The sequence below is a fragment of the Aquarana catesbeiana genome, linkage group LG09 (assembly GCF_042186555.1).
Source record: "Aquarana catesbeiana isolate 2022-GZ linkage group LG09, ASM4218655v1, whole genome shotgun sequence".
Lineage (NCBI taxonomy): Eukaryota > Metazoa > Chordata > Amphibia > Anura > Ranidae > Aquarana > Aquarana catesbeiana.
In genome coordinates, this window is record NC_133332.1 from 120,628,972 (window position 1) to 120,646,879 (window position 17,908).

Consider the following 17,908-nt stretch of genomic DNA (forward strand, 5'->3'; position numbering starts at 1 on the left):
GGCCCCTAAATGCTACTCTAAAATACGAATCTAAACACCACAATGAACGTATTTGTTTAAAAAATAGAACTGTGTTCAGAAGCATAAAAAAAATTTAAAATATCTTTGAAAGCGATGTTTTTTCTGCCTGTGTGCTTGAGGTCTAATATAGTACATTGCAGATTGACCTACTTGAGAAGTTATAGGTGAGGACGGTCTGACTCAGGGTCTTTGTTCCAAGTACGACTATTAATAAGGTTTTAGGGCTTTCTTTGTATTACTTAACTTGCCTCCCGCTTATTACTCAACAACATAGCTTAGACGAAGATGTGTGTTTTATTACCTGTGCTAGGTAATAAATCTACTCTTGACATATAATTCAGTTTTAGAGATCAAAGTGCATTTAGTGTTCATCTTCCTGCATTCTCACAGAGTTACGTCGAAGCCTTACGGGATCCAATATTCTGTCCAGAGGGTTTGTACACCCCATTGAACTTTTCATCGACCATGATAACCTGAAGAGCCATCCAGGTATATATAAATATTAAAATTTTCTTTTTTGGGGGATATTAAAAGCTTTGTAATGGCTGTTGAAGTTGGGTGTGAACATGTGTTTTTGACAATCATGAAAGCAATTTATGACTACGGGAGAGTAGATTATCATGTAATGTAAACAAAAAGCACAGAGATTAAGTGTTTATGTGAGATTGATTTATTAAAAAAGTATTAAAGGAACTGTACAAACATTTGCATGTTACATACACTATATTGTCAAAAGTATTGAGATGCTTGCCTTAACACGTACATGAACTTTAATGGCATCCCAGTCTTAGTCCGTAGGGTTCAATATTGAGTTGGCCCACCCTTTGCAGCTATACCAGTTTCAATTATTTTGGGAAGGGTGTCCACAAGGTTTAGGAGTGTGTCTATGGGAATGTTTGACCATGTTTGACCATTCTTCACCATTCTTCCAGAAGCACATTTGTGAGGTTAGGCACTGATGTTGGATGAGAAGGCCTGGCTCGCAGTGTCCACTCTAATTCATCTCAAAGGTGTCGGGTTGAGGTCAGGACTCTCTGCAAGTCAGTCAAGTTCCTCCACCTCAAACTAGCTCATCCATGTCTTTATGGACCTTGCTTTGTACACTGGTCCAAATCATTTGGTGGAGGGGGGATTATGGTGTGGGGTTGTTTTTCAGGGGTTGGGCTTGGCCCCTTAGTTCCAGTGAAGGGAACTCTTAAGGCATCAGCATACTAAGACATTTTGGACAATGTCATGTTCCAAACTTTGTGGGGACAGTTTGGGGATGGCCCCTTCCTGTTCCAACATGACTACGCACCAGTGCACAAAGCAAGGTTCATAAACACATGGATGAGCGAGTTTGGGGTGGAGGAACTTGACTGGCCTGCACAGAGTCCTGACTTAAACTTGATAGAACACCTTTGAGATGAATTAGAGCAGAGACTGCGAGCCAGGTCTTCTCGTCCAACATCAGTGCCCGACTTCACAAATGTGGTTCTGGAAGAATTGTCAAACATTCCCATAGATACACTTCTAAACCTTGTGGACAGCCTTCACAGAAGAGTTGAAGCTGTTATAGCTGCAAAGGGTGGGCCAGCGCAATATTGAACCCTACGGACTAAGACTGGGATGCCTTTAATGTTCATGCGCATGTAAAGGCAGGTGTCCAAATACTTTTGACAATATAGTGTATATTCATCACAGGTTCAGGTTTTACATTACCGAGAAAGCATTCTAATTTACTGTAACTATTGATCTATACTCACACGTTATTACCTCGACTCCACAAGTGAAAGTAACATGTAAGTGCTCTTATGGTATATCCCCACTGTCTACACCCCTTGTTCTCTCCTACTTTCCATATTCCTGTATATTAAATAAAGGAACAAGAAAACCTGGTGTTGGAGAGGTGGGGCTTGGTCATCTGTTGAAGGGGAACCACTTTACACCGGAACGATGTAGTTAATAAAAATCTACTGCGGCTTAACATGTTTAGTGAGACAGGCAGTATAACTTTTTTGTTCTTTTTTTAGGAAATCATAGGCATATAGGGGGTTGATTTCTAGGTATAAAATACTCCTCAGTTACTGTATGGATAACATGGGTATAGGGCAGTGATGGCGAACCTTGGCACCCCAGGTGTTTTGGAACTTAATTTCCCATGATGCTCATGCACTCTGCAGTGTAGTTGAGCATCACCGGAAATGTAGTTCCAAAACATCTGGGGTGCCAAGGTTCACCACCACTGGTATAGGGTGTGAGCTTTTTTTGCAACCAGCAGTAGATAGTGTAGACTTTCCTGCTCCCCTCTAAGGGATTGCTGCCACTTGTCCTTTCCCAGACAGGGCTCCATTTCTGTCACTTATTTACTGTGGCAGGGTGCAATGTTTTTAATGCACAAGCCCCCACTATCTATTAAAATGTATTGGCAGTTGAGTTTATTCAAACTTCAGCAAGTCTGAGATATAGTACACATTCTAGGCTGTGTATCGCAATAGTGCCTGTGATAGAAAAGTTATTTCTGGCTCTTTGAATTCCTTTGTTTCAGTTTTGGATAGATCAAGAAAGGGTTAAAGCCTGGATCACATTTTTATTCATATTATGTTTCTCTCCCTGTTAGGAAAAATGTCCTCCTGTCAGGACAGGAAAAGATGGGAAATCTTTCCAATAGGGACAGAAAGAAAAACATTGTTAATAGAGTGGGGAACTGTCTGTGCTTTTCTATCCTGGTGACAACTATATCCCCCCTTTCTTTTACTGTCATTACAGGGACAGAATGTACTGTATGGGGAAATCTCCCCAAAGGAGTACAGATGAAAAAGAATACTCAACTCTTCCCCACTCTTTTTAAAACTAAAGAAAAACATTGAGTTAGGCCTTAAAACGTACGCTGTTGCCCACCAAACTGGTACCCTACTTCCTCCCACACATCAGCTATGTCAGTGAGTCAGGCCTGATGGCCACAAAATAAGAGCATCAATCAGCATAAACCAATACTTTCCTACAGGAGTTCCTGGAGAATAGTAAACATTCTTTAGGCTTTGTGTTTCAGCGGGGTCCACATTTTCTGTTACTTACATGAACTTCATGCTACCCATTGACAAGTCACTTAGGCCTTGGAGCCTACTTACATATCATTTGCAACACCTCTATCATGCTGACTCAAGTGTCAGGAAGCTATACAAGATTGTAAAATCCAGGGACTCCAAGGTTTATTTATTCTTTTGGATCATTTTCAAGCCTTCCTGGCAACTTATTCTTCCTTATCAATCTTTGCTCTCAATATTCCAGCTCTTACAGCTACTGGTCCTGTGTATTTCTTTTTACTACGCATACTGTCACCACCAGGATGCTGTGGCAAGCCAAGCTACTGTCAGTTTTCTAAACCAATGTCAGATCCAGTTAAGATACAATTGTAGAATTGTCCCTTAGATCAACTCAAGGGATTTATTTTATTACATTGCTGTCCAGAGAACCTGGCAGGAGTTGCTCCTTACAGGACCAAAATGCATCCATGGTCAGGGAAGCTGGCATTCAAACGAGACTGTGGCACCAGCAGAGGTCAGGGTCAATGCAAAACAATGGAATGACAGATGGCAGACAATCAGATGATATCTAAAGGACAAACTTTGGTTAGAAACAACCACCATGATGGCAATATTAACTAAAGTCAATTTTTTTTTTTGCTTTGGCTAGAGTAAGGGAGGGTTATAAACCCAATCAGGTTTTTTTGCCATCTGTGTCTCATTAAGGAGGTCTCCCTTCACTTTCTGTCCCATAGCCTAACAGGAAGTGATAGGAAATCCATAGAAAGTGAGGGCAATTATGGCGTGTAACCAGGGTCACCAGAACTATTTTCACTATTGGAAGATTTTTCCTTTATTGGTGTTCTGATGTTAACCCAAAATTTGGGATTTTACTTTACTTTCAATTTCGATGATAACGGTAAAGAGGACAAAAAGAGAGGGCGAATCTCCCTAATGGGGGGCACAGGCACCAATAAAAACTGACAGGTGTTCTAATCCCTCCCCATTCTATCCAAAATTAAAAAAGTAACACTTTAATTAATAGCACAACGTAGCGAGAAGAACACTATGGGGGTCATTTACTTTAGCGCCAAAATATTCTCCTGCAGTACCAAAAAATAACTCTCAAAAAAGGCCAGAAAGACTTCAACTCTCAGAATGTCAGCGCTAATGCAAATGGAAAGCAGCGCTATTGCTGCAATAATGCTTGTCAGATCACATATGCTGGAATAGTGGAAGTCAATGGGGCTCGAACCTGCAAAATCCAAAGTTCTCACTGAAGGCTTATATGCAAATTCTTTGCCATAAAAACTGTTTGGAGACCTGGGTCCTGCCCCAGGGGACATGGATCAATGCCAAAATTTTTTTTAAAAACGGACGTTTTTTCGGGAGCAGTGATTTTAATAATGCTTTGAGTGAAACAATAAAAGTGTAATATTCCTTTAAATTTCGTACCTGGGGGGTGTCTATAGTATGCCTGTAAAGGGGCGCATGTTTCCCGTGTTTAGAACAGTCTGACAGCAAAATGACATTTCAAAGGAAAAAAAGTCATTTAAAACTACTCGCGGCTATTAATGAATTGCCGGTCCGACAATAAACATAAAAGTTAATTGATAAAAACGGCATGGGAATTCCCCACAGGGGAACCCCCGAACCAAAATTAAAAAAAAAATGACGTGGGGGGTCCCCCTAAATTCCATACCAGGCCCTTCAGGTCTGGTATTGATATTAAGGGGAACCCCGAACAAAATAAAAAAAAAAAATACCGTGGGGTCCCCCTCAAAATCTATACCAGACCCTTCAGGTCTGGTATGGATTTTAAGGGGAACCCCGCAGCAAAATAAAAAAAATATGGCGTGGGGTCTCCCCAAAAATCCATACCAGACCCTTATCCGAGCACGCAACCTGGCAGGCCGCAGGAAAAGAGGCGGGGACGAGAGAGCACCCCCCCTCCTGAACCGTACCAGGCCACATGCCCTCAACATTGGGAGGGTGCTTTGGGGTAGCCCCCCAAAACACCTTGTCCCCATGTTTATGGGGACAAGGGCCTCATCCCCACAACCCTTGCCCGGTGGTTGTGGGGGTCTGCGGGCGGGGGGCTTATCGGAATCTGGAAACAAGGGGACCCCCAGATCCCGGCCCTTCCCCCTGTGTGAAATGGTAAGGGGGTACAAAAGTACCCCTACCATTTCACAAAAAAAAGTGTCAAAAATGTTAAAAATGACAAGAGACAGTTTTTGACAATTCCTTTATTTAAATGATTCTTCTTTCTTCTAGCTTCTATCTTCCTTCGGTTTCTTCCTCCATCTTCTTCTTCTGGTTCTTCTGGTTCTTCTTCCGGTGTTCTCGTCTGGCATCTCCTCCACGGCTTCTTCTCTTCATCTTCTTCTCCGGGCCGCTCCGCATCCATGATGGCATGGAGGGAGGTTCCCGCTGTGTGACGCTTCTCATCTTCTGACAGTTCTTAAATAACAGAGGGCGGGGCCACCCGGTGACCCCGCCCCCTCTGACATCATGGGGAATGCCACAGGGAAGTCCCCGTGTGTCAGAGGGGGCATGGTCACCGGGTGGCCCCGCCCCTCCGTTATTTAAGAACCGTCAGAAGAGGAGAAGCCTCACACAGTGGGAGCCTCCCTCCATGCCATCATGGATGCGGAGTAGCCCAGAGAAGAAGACGCTGCGGAGGAGATGCCGGACGAGAACACCGGAGGAAGAACCAGAAGAACCAGAAGAAGAAGATGGAGGAAGAAACCAAAGAAAGATAGAAGATAGAAGAAAGAAGAAGCATTTAACCACTTGAGGTCTGGGCCATAGCTGAATGACTGCTACAGCGCGGACCTCAATTTCCGGGAGGCCGTCATGGGACGTCCTCCCCTGTGCACGCGCACAGGGCGCGCAGTGTGCGCGCTGTGATCACTGAGTCACAGAGACTCGGATGATCACAGATCCGAGTAAGGGGCCGGTCCCGGCCCCTTACCATGTGATCAGCTGTCAGCAAATGACAGCTGATCACATGATGTAAACAAAAGCACGTTGATCGGTTTCGTTTTCTCCTCACGCTGTCAGCGTGAGGAGGAAAAAAAAGCCGATCACCGGCTTATGTCAAAGGGACATTGGTCCCGAAGAGGAAGGAGGCACATATGCCTCATCTGTGCCTGCTGTCATTGCCACCTGCCAGTGCCCAGCAGTGCCACCTATCAATGCCCACAAGTGCCACCTATCAATGCCCACAAGTGTCAACTATCAATGCCCACCAGTGGTGCCAATCAGTGCCACCTAGCAGTGCTGCCATCAATTACTGACGCCCATCAGTGCCCATCACTGCCACCTATCGGTGCCCATCAGTGTCGCCTCATCAGCGTACATCAACGAAGGAGAAAAATTACCTGTTTGCAAAATTTTATAACAAAATATAAAAAAAATTTAATTTTTTTTAACAAGAACTAAAAACCGCAGAGGTGATCAAATACCATCAAAAGAAAGCTCTATTTGTGGGGAAAAAAAATGATAAAAATGTCATTTGGGTACAGTGTTGTATGACCGCGCAATTGTTATTCAAAGTGCGACAGCGCTAAAAGCTGAAAATTGGTCTGGACAGGAGGGGGGTTTAAGTGCCCAGTAAGCAAGTGGTTAAATAAAGGAATTGTCAAAAACTGTCTCTTGTCATTTTTAACTCCCCCCTGTTAAAGGGGGCTTCCAGATTCCGATAAGCCCCCCCGCCCGCAGACCCCCACAACCACCGGGCAAGGGTTGTGGGGATGAGGCCCTTGTCCCCATCAACATGGGGACAAGGTGTTTTGGGGGGGCTACCCCAAAGCACCCTCCCAATGTTGAGGGCATGTGGCCTGGTATGGATCAGGAGGGGGGGCACTCACTCGTCGTCTCTTTTCCTGTGGCCTGCCAGGTTGCGTGCTCAGATAAGGGTCTGGTATGGATTTTTGGGGTGACCCCACGCCATTTTTAAAAAAAAATTTGGCGCGTGGTTCACCTTAAAATCCTTAAAATATAGATTTTAAGGGGGACCCCAAGTTGTGTTTTTTTTTTAATTTTGGCCGGGGTTCCCCTTAATATCCATACCAGACCTGAAGGGCCTGGTATGGAATTTAGGGGGACCCCCATGCCATTTTTTTTTTTTTTTTTTTAAATCTTGGTTCGGGGTTCCCCTGTGGGGAATTCCCATGCCGTTTTTATCAATTAATTTTTATGTGTATTGTCGGACCGGCACTTCATTATTAGCCGCGAGTAGTTTTAAATTACTTTTTTTCCTTTGAAATGTCATTTTGCTGTCAGACTGTTCTAAACACGCGAACATGTGCCCCTTTATAGGCATACTATAGACACCTCCCAGGTACGAAATTTAAAGGAATATTACATTTTTATTATTTCACTTTAAACATTATTAAAATCACTGCTCCCGAAAAAACAGCAATTTTTAAAACTTTTTTGCATTGATACCTGTCCCCTAGGGCAGGACCCGGGTCCCCAAACACTTTTTTTGACAATAACTTGCATATTAACCTTTAAAATTAGCACTTTTGATTATTCATGTTCGTGTCCCATAGACTTTAACCACTTGCCTACCAGGCCAATTCTGACATTTCTCTCCTACATGTAAAAATCATAATTTTTTGGCTAGAAAATTACATACAACCCCCAAACATTATATATGTTTTTTTTTAGCAGAGACCCTAGAGAATACAATGGTGGTCTTTGCAACTTTTTATCTAGCACGGTATTTGCGCAGCAATTTTTCGAATGCGTTTTTTTAGGAAAAAAAAACAGTTTTGGGCTTTAAAAAAAAAAAAAAAACAAGAAAGTTAGCCCAATGTTTTTGCATAATGTGAAAGATGAAGTTACACAGAGTAAATACCCAACATGTCACGCTTCAAAATTGCACACGCTCGTGGAATGGTGCCAAACTTCACTATTTAAAAATCCCCTTAGGCGACGCTTTAAAAATTTTTACTGCTTACATGTTTTGAGTTACAGAGGAGGTCCAGGACCAAAATTATTGCTCTCGTTCTAACGTTCGCGGCGACACCTCACATGTGTGGTTTGAACACCGTTCTCATATGTGGGCGGGACTTATGTATGCGTTCGCTTCTGCATGCAAGCTCACGGGGACAGGGGCGCTTTAGACATTTTTTTTGTTGTTGTTAATTTTACTTTTTTTACTTTAGCTTGACACTTTTTTCCAAAAAAAATTTTTTTGATCACTTTTGTTTCTATTACAAGGAATGTAAACATCCCTTGTAATAGGAATAAGCATGACAGGTGCTCTTTACAGTGAGATGTGGGGTCAAATCCACAAAAGAGAAAACGATCTCCGCTTCCCAGCCAAAGCGGCACCGTTTTTTTTAATACAGAGGCCGGGCGTGACATCATAACATCGAGCCCGGCCTCCGAACGATCATAGAGATTCCGGCGACCATCTGGTCCACCGGAAATCTCTATGCTAAACATCCGGGGCTGGCGGATCCTGTGACCGACTCACCGATCGTAGCGGTGAGTCAGTACAAGCACCGGAGGGCGGCGAGAGGGGGGGGACGTCCCCTCTCGCCTCCCGTAAGAATGATCAAGCAGTGGAACAGCCGCTATGATCATTCTTATGGTGTGCAGATTCGCAGGCTCTAAAAGACTATATCTGTAGCTACAGGCATCACTCAGATATCCCCGCTCAAAGTCGAGGATGTCATTTGGCGTACGGCGGGCGGGAAGCGGTTTTAATGGTGTTCGCACAAATTTTTTGTCTGTTCGCATGTTCTGCTGCGAACCGAACAGGGGGGATGTTCGGCCCATCCCTAGTTCACATTGAGAATCATGGGGGTACAACTTGTCAAGCAACTCGGAGGTCCAAAGTCGCCCAACTGTGAAACAAGTCATATATATTTTAATAGAAAGGAGCTTTCATTTATACTTGCATTTACATCAGCAGAACAAATGCAGGAAGTGATGTGTGCACATGGGCCAGAAGCAAGTGTGTGAGGATGCCAAACAAATCAATGAACCCCACCCACACCAAATCTTACTATCACATCCACCCCCGCATTGATTAAGCACAAGTACATATCATACCCTTATCCGGAAAATGAGCCGCACCTCCTCTTTGCTAAAGAGGGACCTCGCCATGTCCACCTAGATGGAAATCTTGACCAGCACAGGGACTTCCAGGTGATTACATTGACTTATTTCTGGGTCAGAAGGCGAAACCACACTCTTTTGATTGCTGCTGCAAATATTTGATCGCAACCACTATTAGAATTTTATTATTTTTGTTTATTTGCAGATATGCAAATTTGTACTTCTACTTATGATATTTAAAGGCGTTCAATAAGAAATGGTGTCCCTGGGTTAGCAGCGGGAGGAAATTGTTCAGCTAAAATCACACACTTTCATTCCCGCATGTCAGTCCCGAATGCAGGGGGAATTTCAGAGACATCTGTGCAAGTTTCTGCACTGATATCAATACAAATTGCACCCCAAAGTCACGCCAATTAAAACAGTGCAATTGTCACCGCTTTGACATGTCAAATCACACCAATGTGAACTAAAGCTGACGACATACACCACTGCCTATCCACCAGCTGAATTCATTACCTGCAATTCTCCACAGCTGTTATATATAAAGATTCCACCTTTATCATTAAGTTACAGGTGTGCAGAAGCCTAGGTTTACATTGGAGCAATTAGTCATGCGATTCGAGAGATCAAATCGCATGACTATTGGCAGCAATGGCATTGTTCCAATCGATGCAACTTTTTTGTGGCACCTCACCAATTTGCTAAAGTAGGTCCTGCACTACTTTTGCCGATTTCAGGTGCGACTTCAATAGACATTTGTGTATGAAGCCACACGGATGTCTATCAAGTAGCACCTGAAATCACACTGACCTTGCTACTTTGAAATCATGCTACTTCAAGTGAAGTAGCGCGATTTCAAAGTAGCATCAATGTGAACCAGGGCAAAGAGATTCGTTTTTTGGTGCACAAATACATATTGAAATAAAATATAAGATATTGCACTTTCCCAAAACAACCCACAAAAACTAAAGAGAAAAAAAGTAGAAGAAAAAAAAAAAAAAACAAAACACCACAACAAAGCTCAATAATGTACTTTTATTTTACCAGCAGAAAAAAATAAATAAATTTACATTCATTTACTAGTTTCAAAAAATTTTGGACAGGATATATGGTGCTACATTTAGCAATGGGATTTTAAGGGCCCTGCTCATAGGAGCTTACAATCTAAAATTAGACAAAACCTTAGAGTGGACACAGCTTTAATTTCAGTGTATAATGGGCAACACATCACATTGTTATCTGCAAGATTATAGAAACATACTTAAAGCGGAGCTCCGCCAAAAATTTTTATTTTTATTTTTTTTTTAAGTCAGCAGCTACAAATACTGCAGCTGCTGACTTTTAAAACATGGACACTTACCTGTCCAGGGCGCCCGCGATGTCGGCACCCAAGGCCGAACCGTCTCTTGGTCCTCGGGTGCCGCCGCCTCCATCTTCGGTAAGGGAATCAGGAAGTGAAGGCTTGCAGCTTCACTTACCAGTCCCCTACTGCGCATGCGCAAGTCGCACAACGCAATACGGATGGTCCCTGCTGTCTCTGGGACCCGTGTGTTTCCCAGCAGACAGCGGGGGGGGGGACAGGAAGTGGCGTAACTAAGCGCAGATTCTGTGGCTATCTATGCCAGAAGTGGGTACAGATACCTGTAATATACAGGTATCTGCACCCCCCTCCCCCCTGAAAGGTGCCAACTGTGACACCGGAGGGGGGGGGGGAATCCGATGAGTGGAAGTTCCACTTTTGGGTGGAACTCCACTTTAACAGTCATTCTTACAAAGCATTCCCACATAATATTACAAAAGACTTATTCAAAACACCCACCACCAGCCCACAATCTACACATACACAGGTGACCATGTTCTGCTGGAAGCTGCATTTCAGTGTACACGATTAAACGAGATAAAAAAAGGAGTAGGCCAGCAGATGCTTCCAAACGATGTTTGCATGATCAGACAGGAACAATACACACACAACTTTGACAGCATGGCCACATAAACCCACTTTTGATTGAAAAAATGCACAAGAATTTCATCAAATCTCCCAATATCATTCCTTCTCCCCCACAAATCACAGCAAAAAACCTAACCTTCTCAGGCCAAAGGAACCCCCCTACTGCAGGCCTTTATATAAGACAGGTTGTATTGTTAACACACTGACACACCCAATGGAAGTACACGCCCACCAGTATATTTCATTCTGTCTCTTCATGTATGTCTAAAGTGATTGCACCTGATGAGCAGGATCACATAATACTTTCTTACATTAGAACCTATTTCTACAGGAGACAAAAAAAATGCCAGCATGTCTTTGGATTGTGGTGAGAAACCCACACAGGGAGAACATATAAACTTCAACACAAGCATTAGCATGTTGGGGAATTAAACCAACATCCCAGGTGCTGCTAAACAGAACTGCTACCCACTTAGCCACCAGGCAACCTCGCACATGTTCTCTGCATCTCTGTGGTGTGAACCAGCCCTAAGTCCATAGCCAGGCTCAGTGTCACAAGCAATATACAATATATTGGCCTAAGTATTGGGACGCCTGCCTTTAAATGCACATGAACTGTAATGGCATCCTAGTATTAGTATTGGGTTCAAAACTCATTTGGCCAACCCTTTGCAGCTATAACAGCTTCAACTCTTCTTGTCCACAAGGTTTTACAAGTGTGTCTATGGGAATGTTTGACCATTCTTCCAAGTGCATTTGTGAGGTCAGGCACTGATGTTGGACGAGAAGGCCTGACCAACAGTCTCCTCTCTAATTCATCCCCAAGGTGTTCTGTTGTGTTGAGGTCAGGACTCTGTGCAGGCCAGTCAAGTTCCTCCACCCCAAAATCACTCATCCATGTCTTTATGGACCTTGCTTTGTGCACTGGTCCAAATGATTTGGTGGAGGGGGGATTATGATGTGGGGATGTTTTTCAGGGGTTGGGCTTGGCCTCTTAGTTCCAGTTAAGGGGACTCTTAAGGCATCAGCATACCAAGACATTTTGGACAATTTCATGCTCCCAACTTTGTGGGAACAGTTTGGGGATGGCCCCTTCCTGTTCTAACATGACTGCGCAACAGTGCACAAAGCAAGGTCCATAAAGACATGGATGAGCAAGTTTGGGGTGGAGAAACTTTACTGGCCTGCACAGAGTCCTGGCCTCAACCCGATAGAACACCCTTTGGCTGAATTAGAATAGAGACTGTGAGCCAGGCCTTCTCATCCAACATCAGTGCCTGGCCTCACAAATGCACTTCTGGAAGAATGATCAAACATTCCCATAGGCACAGTAAACTTTGTGGATAGCCTTCCCAGAAGCTGTTCTAGCTGCAAAGGGTGTGCCAAATCAAATTTTAACCCTACGGACTAAGACTGGGCTGCCATTAAAGTTCATGTGTGTGTAAAGGCAGGCGTCCCAATACTTTTGGCTAAATAGTGTATCTGGAAAAGACTTACAATGGTGGTGGAACCCTCCTACACATAAGTACTACATTTAGACATAATTATAGGACCTGGGAGATGAGACAACTTCTCTACATGAAGTAACACGGTTGGGATTTGAACCCAGACCCTCAGGGATACTAAGCAGAAGTTCTAACCTCTAAGCCACTGAGCTGCTGCATGTGAGACCCTCCCTACACATAACTACACATAAATACTGCATTTCTATGGACATACAGGTGATGGCATTACATTACTGAAGAGTTATTCTTCTTGATTTATTCTGTGATATTTGGTGTTTTTTGTGGGTGAGAGTAGAATATTACCCTCAAATTTTTGGGAATTACATTTTGCTTTTACACATATCACATTTTTTGGGCTCAAATTATGAATATTTGGAAATAATAAAAAGCACAACAAAATTGTGATTCATTTTAAATTTGCATCAGTAATGGTATTGTTTGTGGTTTGTAAAGACACCTGTGTGAGTTTGGGGTAAAGATGGTTGTGAGATGGAGAGTAACAAGTGAAAGTATATTTTACCAAAACATCAAAACATTCCACATTCTAGTATTCTTAAAATCAAAATATTTTAAGTAGAAGCAACAATGTTGCAAAGGAAAATTTATTCCAGCGAAAGATACATTTCATCTCAACATTAAAAGGTTTTTTTGTGAAAGTTAGAATTGTTCCATTAGAATCAATGACTAAAACTTCATTTGGACTAAAATAAAACAGATTTTAACTTCCAAAAATGCTCTCTAATTAGCTCTCATTTTGGTATTTACTATAGGGCCGGCTAAAAAAGACACTTGAGTTAAAATAAGAGTTATTTTCAGGTCTGAGCATGCTCAGTTGTGTTGGCACCTAGTTGTCCAAAACGGGGAATTTTTCACTTTTCAGACTTTTAAAGATATTTCAGTGTAGAAATCATTTTTTCACACAGTTTAAAAGCAGATTATCTTTAAATAATATACCATATATTTCAGTACCATTTAGGCAATTATATCATGCTCTAAACATTATTTCCATGTGCAATTCTCCAGGTTTTAGCAGAGTAATGCTCCGTACACAAGGTCGGACTTTGTTCGGACATTCCGACAACAAAATCCTAGGATTTTTTCCGACGGATGTTGGCTCAAACTTGTCTTGCATACACACGGTCACACAAAGTTGTCGGAAAATCCGATCGTTCTAAACACGGTGACGTAAAACACGTACGTCGGGACTATAAACGGGGCAGTGGCCAATAGCTTTCATCTCTTTATTTATTCTGAGCATGCGTGGCACTTTGTCCGTCGGATTTGTGTACACACAATCAGAATTTCCGACAACGGATTTTGTTGTCGGAAAATTTTATATCCTGCTCTCAAACTTTGTGTGTCGGAAAATCCGATGGAAAATGTGTGATGGAGTCTACACACGGTCGGAATTTCCGACAACAAGGTCCTATCACACATTTTCCGTCGGAAAATCCGACCGTGTGTACGGGGCATTAGGGTTTGGGCCCTTTTTGGTTTCAGGGAACTAAAGTAAATTCGATTTTGGGTGTATTTTCTCACCAGCGCTATAGTGAATACCGGTTTAGTGCGAATTAGTGCTAGTAGCGCTAATTCACGCTAAATTGCCGTGAATTAGCGCTAATTCGCAGCAATTTGCGCAAATTAGTGCCGCGGCGCTATAGTAAATGACCCCCTATTTCTCAGGGAATGTTTCCGTGCATTGAGTAGAAGTAGTAGTTTGCATCTGGTAATATCAAAGGTACATTCAGAGAGCATGTTACTGCTGTGATTTGATTATTGGCCATAAAATGATGTGTGTGTATTTAGAGGGTGATATGCCATGTTTTTAGATTTATTTACTTTAATTATTACCGATCTACCCTTTGTGGTTTTTTACATTATATCTCAAGTATTACATAGATAGATAATGCAAAAGTTGATTACGGAAACCCTCTACAGTGCAGGTTTTAAAATGACCTGCCAAACTGAAAGTGATTGACTGAAAAATATTTTTAAATTCTACTATTTTCGTCCTGAGCATTAGCAGAGAAAATGTACTGTATACAAAAACACTAAATAATCACTTGAACTTTTCTTTGAGATCATTTACCATATTGGTCTAATAGTGATAATGTCAGAGTGAACCACAACAAGGCTCCTCTGTGGAGTTGGCTGTGTTCTGTAGAGCCCTCACTGTCTTCATAAGTTTACTTATATATGCAAAATATACAGCAAGTCAGTATTTATGTATATCATGTAAATTAATGTAGCCCCTGTATTGTATATAAGCATACACATCTGCAAATATAGCTACTCTTCATTGCAGAACATTGGGGGATCTGGGAGTGTGACCTATCAAGTGCACAGATAACTCTGCAGAGGAGCCTTGTTGTGGTTTACTATGACGTTACTACTATTAGGCCAAATATGGAAACATTTGCCAACAGTACAATAACTGCAACATAACTGTAGCAAATGTGATCAGCGAATGTGAGCCATAAGTTTGAAAAAGGTAAACTAACGAATGTATGGTAATGTAAAATTCCCACTACTAATTGGGGCTTTTAAAGATATAGGACTAGCTGATTGTATGTACTGTCGATTATTATTTATTACAAGTACTTTTCAAAATTAAAAGAAATACATAATAATATTACTGCAGCATTTATTTATTTTTCTATATCTGGCTGTTCTGCAGAATATGTTATTTTTTGCAGCATTGTAAATTGAAAACATACAGTTTACACAAAAATGCCAGATATAAAAAAGCAAGCATAGGTTGTAGCTGTATTTGTCATATGACATTAGTAATTATTAAGCATCTGCTCAGGGTTATCCAATATATCATATATTACAACTATCAGAAAGCAAGTATTTAAAAGTAATGTTTCTGTTTTATGTAAAACACTAATTTGCATTGTGGTACAATTAGGCTGCTAGCAAAAATAAGGATTGACATATTAGGCCTCATGTACACTGCTGCTGCTAAATGGATGTTTAGGAGCAGTTGGGCATTTTTTTTCAACTGCCTCTGAACTCTCCTCTGTTATCTTATCAGTACATGTACACAGGGTCATTTATAGTCATTTCTAGGCAGTTGAGTTTAGAGGTTTTTTGGAACGCAAAAAAATTTGTTCAGAAGCTGAGTTTACAGGCATTTCAAGCGCCAAACACATCTAAATGCGGTAACTTGCATTTAGCCATGTTTCGCTTACAGGCGTTTTTCATTTTTGCCTATTTGAAAAAAAACAAACTTTTTTTTTTAATGGTTCTAAACGCAAAACGCGGCTAAACGCAGCATGTAAACGAGGCAAAATGGACCTTTTAAATGTCGGTTACTATTTGTCAAGTTAAATAATTCAGGAGAGGTTGTAAAAACGTTCCGTGTACATGAAGCTTTACAGTTTTATTACAATATTTCGGTTTCAGCATGCTCTGTTTCGTCTAGATATCATTGTGATGCTAGTTTTAGGCAGATGTGAAAAAATTTTGTAAAATTAAAATGCTTTCAGGAATTGAAGTGTTAATAGTTTATTTTTTGTTAATTAACAAAATTGAAATTGAATGAACAGAAGAGGAATCCAAACCAAAGCAATATTTGGTGTGACCACCCTTTGGCGTCAAACTAGCATCAATACCTTTAGGTACACACAGTGCTTGTGCTCGGCAAGTAGGTTGTTCCAAACATCTTGGAGAACTAACCACAAACCTGCATTATTGTACCGCTCTCCAGCATTTTGGTGAACAAACTGCCTCCAGCTACAGCCAGATATTTAAAATTTTGACTGATCAGTGCAGAGAACCTGCTGCTATTTTTCTGCACCGCAGTTCCTATTTTTTGTGCATTGTTCAGTTGCCTTAGCCTTGCTTAGCTGGAGGTATGGCTTTTTGGCCGCAATTCTTCCATGAAGACCACTTCTTGTCAGACTTCTCCAGACAGTAAATGGGTGTACCTGGGTCCCACTGGTTTCCGCCAGCTCTGTGCTGATGACATTGCTAGACATCTTCCGACGTCGAAGGAAAGTAAGCATAATGTTTCTTTCATCTGCTGCACTAACTTTCCTTCGCCGTCCCCTACATCTACGGTCCTCAACGATGCCTGATCAATGGTATCCTCAATGTTGAGAAATACAGGCAGATTCTTATCCATTGTGCTGTACCATCAGGGGGTGTGTGTCATTAAGAACTATATTCAGGGTAAAGAAGGAGGAGTCCTGGAAGTGATGATTTGGCCCCCACAGAGCCCTGATTTCAACATCGAGTCTGTCTGGTATTACATGAAGAGATAGAAGGATCTGAGGCAGCCTACATTCACAGAAGATCTGTGGTTAGTTCTCCAAGATGTTTGAAACAACTTACCTGCCAAGTTCCTTCAAAACTGTGTGCACAAACACTGTGTGTACAGTACCTAGAAGAATTGATGCTGGTTTGAAGCCTAAGGGTAGTCACACCAAATATCGGTTTGATTTAGATTTTCCTTCTGTTCGCTCACTTTGCATTTTTAAAATGATAAAAAAAAAATAATTAAAATAATATATATTTTTTATATCATTCTTACTTTACAGCATTTCTTCACACCTGCCTGAAACATTTGCATAGTACTGTATGTATGTATAAATAAAATCATATTTATTTATCACTGTATGTACTGTGTATATGTATACATCTCTTTCTTTCTCTCTTTACTATTTAAGAACTGCTCAAGTATTGCTTAATGATTCCACTGAAATTAACAATTGGAATGCTAATCTTTATTATGCAATGATTCAGCTTTGAACTCTAGGATAAATAAGTAGGAAAGATTAACCAGGAGAATACTATAAAAGCTTGTTATAGTAGGTTATGTGCTTGAACTTTATAAATGATTCTGTGAACAGAAGAGATAAGCTTTTATTTGCAGAACTTTTCTGTAGCGAATGACAGATCAAAAGGAAACCTCACAAGATTTTCAGTGGGCACAATATTAAAGTGCTTCTTGTAATCTTTACATGATGTGCCTTCCTGTGCAATTCACATGCGATCTGGGTACAGTGCGATTTCAGCCCATTCTTTTGAATGGGTTGAAATCATGCCAGACTGCACCAAAAGTAATGCATGCACTACTTTAAAAAACACACAGCAACAGGCAGGCAAATGCACTTAGAGTGGTTGTAAACCCTTACATATACCCATATACCTAGTGAAGTGACTGCCATCAGAGATTAAACAAATCCTCCTGCATAAGTTGTACCTGTTTATTTACAGTCTTTTCTTCTTTTTATCCTTTCAAATTCCAGAATTTCCAAAACTTGTCCGAGGTGTCGGAAAAAAAAAGGGAGTGGAGAGCAGAAATTACACTCTGCATAGCTCCAGTGAGGAGAGCTCTGATA

The 17,908-nt window shown here is 41.5% G+C and overlaps 1 protein-coding gene across 1 annotated transcript in view; it reads left to right on the forward strand.

Moving 5' to 3' along the window:
• The first annotated feature begins 390 nt into the window (after positions 1–390).
• ADGRG4 (adhesion G protein-coupled receptor G4) overlaps positions 391–17,908 on the forward strand; it is a 117,535-nt gene continuing 100,017 nt past the window's right edge. Inside the window, exon 1 of the mRNA XM_073600938.1 lies at positions 391–510. The gene's annotated coding sequence lies outside the window, so the exon portion shown is untranslated. The remainder of the gene's footprint in view (positions 511–17,908) is intronic.